Source organism: Cicer arietinum, chromosome 4, assembly GCF_000331145.2.
Source record: "Cicer arietinum cultivar CDC Frontier isolate Library 1 chromosome 4, Cicar.CDCFrontier_v2.0, whole genome shotgun sequence".
Classification (NCBI taxonomy): domain Eukaryota; kingdom Viridiplantae; phylum Streptophyta; class Magnoliopsida; order Fabales; family Fabaceae; genus Cicer; species Cicer arietinum.
The window spans coordinates 54840662-54846661 of record NC_021163.2 but is presented as its reverse complement, the minus strand read 5'-3'; positions in this window follow the sequence as shown (position 1 = coordinate 54846661).

Sequence of the window (6000 nt, the reverse complement as noted above, 5' to 3'; positions counted from 1 at the left end):
ATTTTGGAGCATAAGTGAATATTGATCTAATATCTGGAATATTAATTTTGCAAATAAATGAATAAATAATATTTTAGTAAATTGCATTACATTCTTTTACAAAAAAAAAAATATCAAGTCATTTTCTGACGCATCTTTAAATTATTACATGATGAACTACTTCAAAAAAAATATTATAGTTATTTCTAAAAGAAAACTAATATTTTTAAGTAATTTTTGGATCAAAAAATTTGGGGCGTTACAATGAGTTTCTCTAAAACCTAAAAATTAAGAGATATTTTAGTAACTTATCAATATTATTTTAGTAACATATCATCATTATTTATAAAAAATAAAATAAAAATATAGAGGATATCGTAGCCTCTGCCTGCTCTCGAAAAGATCCATTGCTGAATAGTCGGTAAATCAACATAAAACAAATAACCATGGTTGCTGTAAATTAAAGATTTTACCCAATATAAATGTGAGGGTCACTCCATATTGTGGGTTTTTTTTTTTTCAAATAACATTTTTTTCAAAAAATATTACCAAATTACTCTTTTTTCAAATTTATGTACCAAATTACCCTTTTTTTTTAAGTTACAAGTCGCCATTTGGAATGGCGACTTCCTAAAGGATTTAAAAAAAAAATCAATTTTTTTTCCATTTTTATTGAAATAACAAAAATAATATATATATATATATATATATATATATATATATATCTATAATTCATAAAAATACATAAATAGAAATGTTAAATTACGATAAAATTTTAAATTACATAATTTATTCATAAAAAACATTACAAATTTTATAGAAGTTACGATAAAATTAATGTCGAAGGTGACCTCTAGTACCACATTGCCGAAGTTTTCTCACACGTACAGGATTTTGACGACGCCTTAGTACATCACGAGTTTGTTCTTCTTCTTCTTCTTGATCTTCGTCTTCTTGCTGTTGAGGATGTCTATGAGGAAGTGATGCAGAAGAACTACTTCCACCTTGAGTCCAATTAGATATTTGATTCAATGGAGTATATGCATTCCCAAAGCTTGGAATTGGAAAGTTTTGTTGACACATATTATTTATGTGATATTATTCTCGAAGCATCTCAATCTGAACCGTATATTCCACTAGGTGATATGGCCAATTTTGATCAACAAGAAATAAGTGAGGAGAGTGAAGAAGAAACATATTTTGACGAGGACGGGGACGAGGACGAGGACAATGACAATGGCGGTGATCTAAAGCCAGAACCTCATGTAATTAAAATGGCATACGATCCACCATTCCATATGCATAATCTAAACTTGGGAATGCATATGCTCCGTTGAATCAAATATCCAACTGAACTCAAGGTAGAAGTAGTTCTTCTGCAGCACTTAGAAGAAGAAGAACAAACTCGTAATGTACCAAGACGTCGTCAAAATCCCATACTTGTGAGAAAACATCGGCAATATGGTACTGAAAGTCACATTTGACATTAATTTTGTCGTAATTTTTGTAAAATTTGTGATGCTTTTTATGAAAATTATGTGATTTAAAATTTTATCGTAATTTAAAATTTTTATTTATGTATTTTTATGAATTATATTAATTATATGTATATATATATATATATTATTTTTGTTATTTCAATAAAAATTAAAAAAATTAATTTATAAAAAGAAAATCATTTACGAAGTCTCTTTTTGAAACTTGAACTTATTTAAGGAAGTCGTCATTCCAAATGGCGATTTGTAACTTAAAAAAAAGAAAAAAAAATTCGGTATATAAATTTGAAAAGGGAGTAGTTTGATAATACTATTTGAAAAAAATGTTATTTTGAAAAAAAAAACCCACATTGTAGTATATCTCATTGCAATATTCTTGCAAAATCATATCCGCTACATTTTTTCTAAAATCAATTTTAAAATTAAAAATTACAATTTTATAAATTATATATAAATTTTAATATTAATTTTTAATAATTTTTTATGTCACTTTAATATATAAAATTATAATCAATAATTTGTATATATATATATATATATATATATATATATATATTATCTGTATGATAATATCAAAATCTTATATTTTATTTTCCCATCCACAAATGATTTTATAATCATTTTACATGTTTGATGAGCTATATGTGTACAAATAACTTTTTCCACGTACATCTGACACGAGTTCCTGGATTAATGTCAAACATTTGAAAAAATAATTATTTAAAAAGAATGAACAAATTAATAGACAAATACCGTCGGCCACCATTAGGGGCGGAATTACTCATTCTTCTATGGGGCCTGGGCCTGCTTTGGTTTGCCAAAGTAATCTAATAATAATAATTTAATCAAACAAAGTTAATAACACACTTTTTAGTAAATATTTTTTAATATAATCTCTTTAATCAATTAAATATACATATATTTTATCAATTTTATAATTCATATATTTAAATAAGATCAATATAATTTTTAAAAATTATAAGTTAAAAAATGTGTTCTACTTGCTAGCATCATCAATGATAATAGTATATATATACTTTAAGTTGTTCATGGCACTACATGTTAAAATATATATATTTTATTGTATTTTCTTCTCTTGTTGGCTATAAACAAAACTGGTCTAACTAACCAGAATGTAATACCTAATTGTTCCACTGTAATCAAATTGTGATAGTTGATTTACATATCTAATTATTCTATTACAAACTTGGTCTAACAAATAGTCAAAATTAATCTCTAAAAAATCTTTATTCCCGTCATATTTTTACATACATCGATTAAACTAATTTTTACCGCAAAAACTCAATATATAATAAAAATATCATAATTGAGTCACAATCAAATCAAATTTTGAAATTAAAATTGTTATAGTAGTTTAATTTTTAAACATAAATAGTTTATTACATTTTAACCTTTCTCTATTTTGGTCAACACATACATTTGTGATAAACATGCACATGTCATTTCGGTGGAATATATAAGTAAATTTCCATCCTCTTTCGTAATTGTTGTACTTTATTGTAATATTATAGCTTGCTAGGTTTGCTTTCCTTATTTTTGGACACTTATAAAAGTTTATCTATCTCATGAATATTCAACTACATCTAATAATTTCTATTAACAAAATAATTATGTATATATAAAAAGAAACTACAGCTAACAACCCTTAAATTTTGGGTTTGCACATTGCACACTAGCCCTCATTTCCCATTTTATTTTACTAATTTAAAGACCAAACAAAGTCAATTATAATGTTTTGCTTTTTAAAAAGTGCAAACATATCTGGTCTTGATATAATAATGTTCTTTAATCTAAAGTATTTGGTACAATGTCTCTTGCAAACACAGATAGATGATTGATAAAATTAGTACTACATGATATCATGTTTATTATTTTGAGTTTTTCTAATTTATTTCTCTTTAATGTCATTATTTTTATACATATAAAGTATTTTTTTATAAAAGGTATTATACACATAAAGTCATCCTCACCGTAGTTGTTAGAGCCATAGGTGTATGTAATTAATTTTTAATTATAAAAAATGTGTTATGCAAACCATTCTCGTTTAAATGAGATAATATGAATTTCTTCTAATTAGTTTAACCAAAATCCGATGTTTTAATTTGAGATTGGACATAAAATAATATAAAACTTCTTAGGGAGAAATTAGTGTCTATAATTATATGTAGAAGCTAAGATATCTAATTTAAGAAGAAAAAACATTCTCATATAAAACAACAAGTTGCTATATGGTATATAAATTGTTACATTCTATTAAATTGTTATATTCTATCCAAAGGCATAGAACAAAAATCAGAATGTCCGAATATAGCTAGAGTAGTCTAGAATTAACATCATACATCTAGGAGGTAAAAAATAATTAAAATTGATAATTAATGGAAAAAGAATATACTTAGTTGGGAGATAATTATATAAGATTAATGGTTGGATGAAGATAGCTTAAGTTTGAAAAATTGTAACAACTACGCCACTTCACCTAAACTCAAGAATTTTAGAACCAAAGAGGTTGGTGGTGTGGTCATCCAGATAACTTTAACATAATTAGCTCTTCAAAAAGGGAAAAAAGAAGCATTCATTTATTTTTTTCTTATATATATTCATTGTGACATAATTTTATATTTCCCAAATTATAAGAATCCAAAGGCACTTCCATCCCTCCATCTTATTTTTCACTTCCTTTCTAATCTTTTCACCTCATTACTGTGGTTACTATTTTTTTTTTCAAAAATTTAATGATTAAATTCCCAAAAAGTGTGATAAAGTGAAAAAATCCGAATTCAAACTCGCTCCATACATAACGTTTTTACGTTACCAATTAAATTGCATTTACATAACTTTGATTACATATTTATATGTACAATCTGATTTTGCTATAGTAAAGTTATTTGGAATATTTCATAACAAAAAATTTATTCGGATCATTAAATTAAAATCAAGCAACTCATATTTATATGTATATATATCGGACTAGATTTATCTCAATTGAAATGTAGACCATTCAATTTTTTTCCTTCTAAATAGTCTAGTAGCATAACTCACACATTAAATTAAATTTAGAGAAAAAGTAATATTGTGAATTTGAACTCATGTGTGAATACTATATAAATGTTTATATAATTTTTTACTTCAATTGAATTATTCGGGTCATACCATTCATTTTTAACGAGAGTATTTAGGGTATGTAACATAAATATTTTATTTTTTTTCTTTTGACTAAAATGATATTGATTTATTCATATTAATATAATACATCAAAAACAACACAAATTAAATATCACTAAAATTTAAAAGAATGAATTTCTGACAAATTCACGTCAAATAAATTAATAATATAAAATGATAAAATACATATAGATACGTGATTGCAATATCTAGTTAATAGCTTTTTTCTTTAACCTCATGAAATCTGAATTAATAACAATTTTATTTGAATGTGTTTGATTCAAACTTATGTAATGTGAGTTATTCATTTCTCTTAAATTCAACTACCCATCACGAATTTGATGTTATATATAGACATAATTCAGAAACTTTATATTACACGGCATTGACAAAATTAAACAATGTGTGAGAGAGGTGCACGATGGCAAATCGACAAATTTAAATATTAGTAGCATCACATGGAACATAATTAATGCATACACATGAAAAAAGAGAAAAAATTTACAAGAAACACAAAAATTTGATGTGGCAAAATGTCACACTTACTATTAATAACCACTTACTCTTTTATATATGGTGGATCAAAATCTAATGGACTAAATATCTTATTTTTTGCATTCTTTATTTATTTTCGTATAAATCATTGTACATAAATAGTGGAGCTCATTTGACAAATGGGACATAATTACAATAGAAATCAAGTGACTCCCAGCTTTTTGCCCTTAAAATTGTAAACAAATATTATTTTCGTCTCAAATATAAAAAACAATAAAATTAAAGAAAATTGATATATACAATTCAAAATTTTAAATTATAGATTAGTTTTTTGTTTTATTTTTGTTTATATTTGATAATTAGACCTCTTACAACAATCAAAATGTTAATTACCATATTTTTCTTCAAACTAGCAAGTAGCATATCAAATCTGCCCATGCTGCCAGCTTTCTTTGTTATAAAGAGAAATAATATAATCATAAATATTATCAATTATGTTTTCTTGTGTCTCCTTATTTTTTTTAATTAAAAACACTTACAGCTTTATAAAAATGGACAAAATTATGGAAAATGCTATTATTAAACGGATAACTTTTGCCTCTAAAAGACAAAGAGAACTTTTTTAACAATAGCTATCTAGGCATGCGTGCGTAGGGTAGGGATGTACGTGGGTTGAGTTGAGCTGGTTTTGACAAAACAATATCCGACCTAATTGATTATGTTTGAGTTAGGTTAAGTTTTAAATCTGTATTTTTTCATTTAATCCGAAACGATCCGACACAATCAAGAACGGGTTAGATTGAGTTGGGTTGATGGATTATACATAATCTATAACCTGTTTTTTATT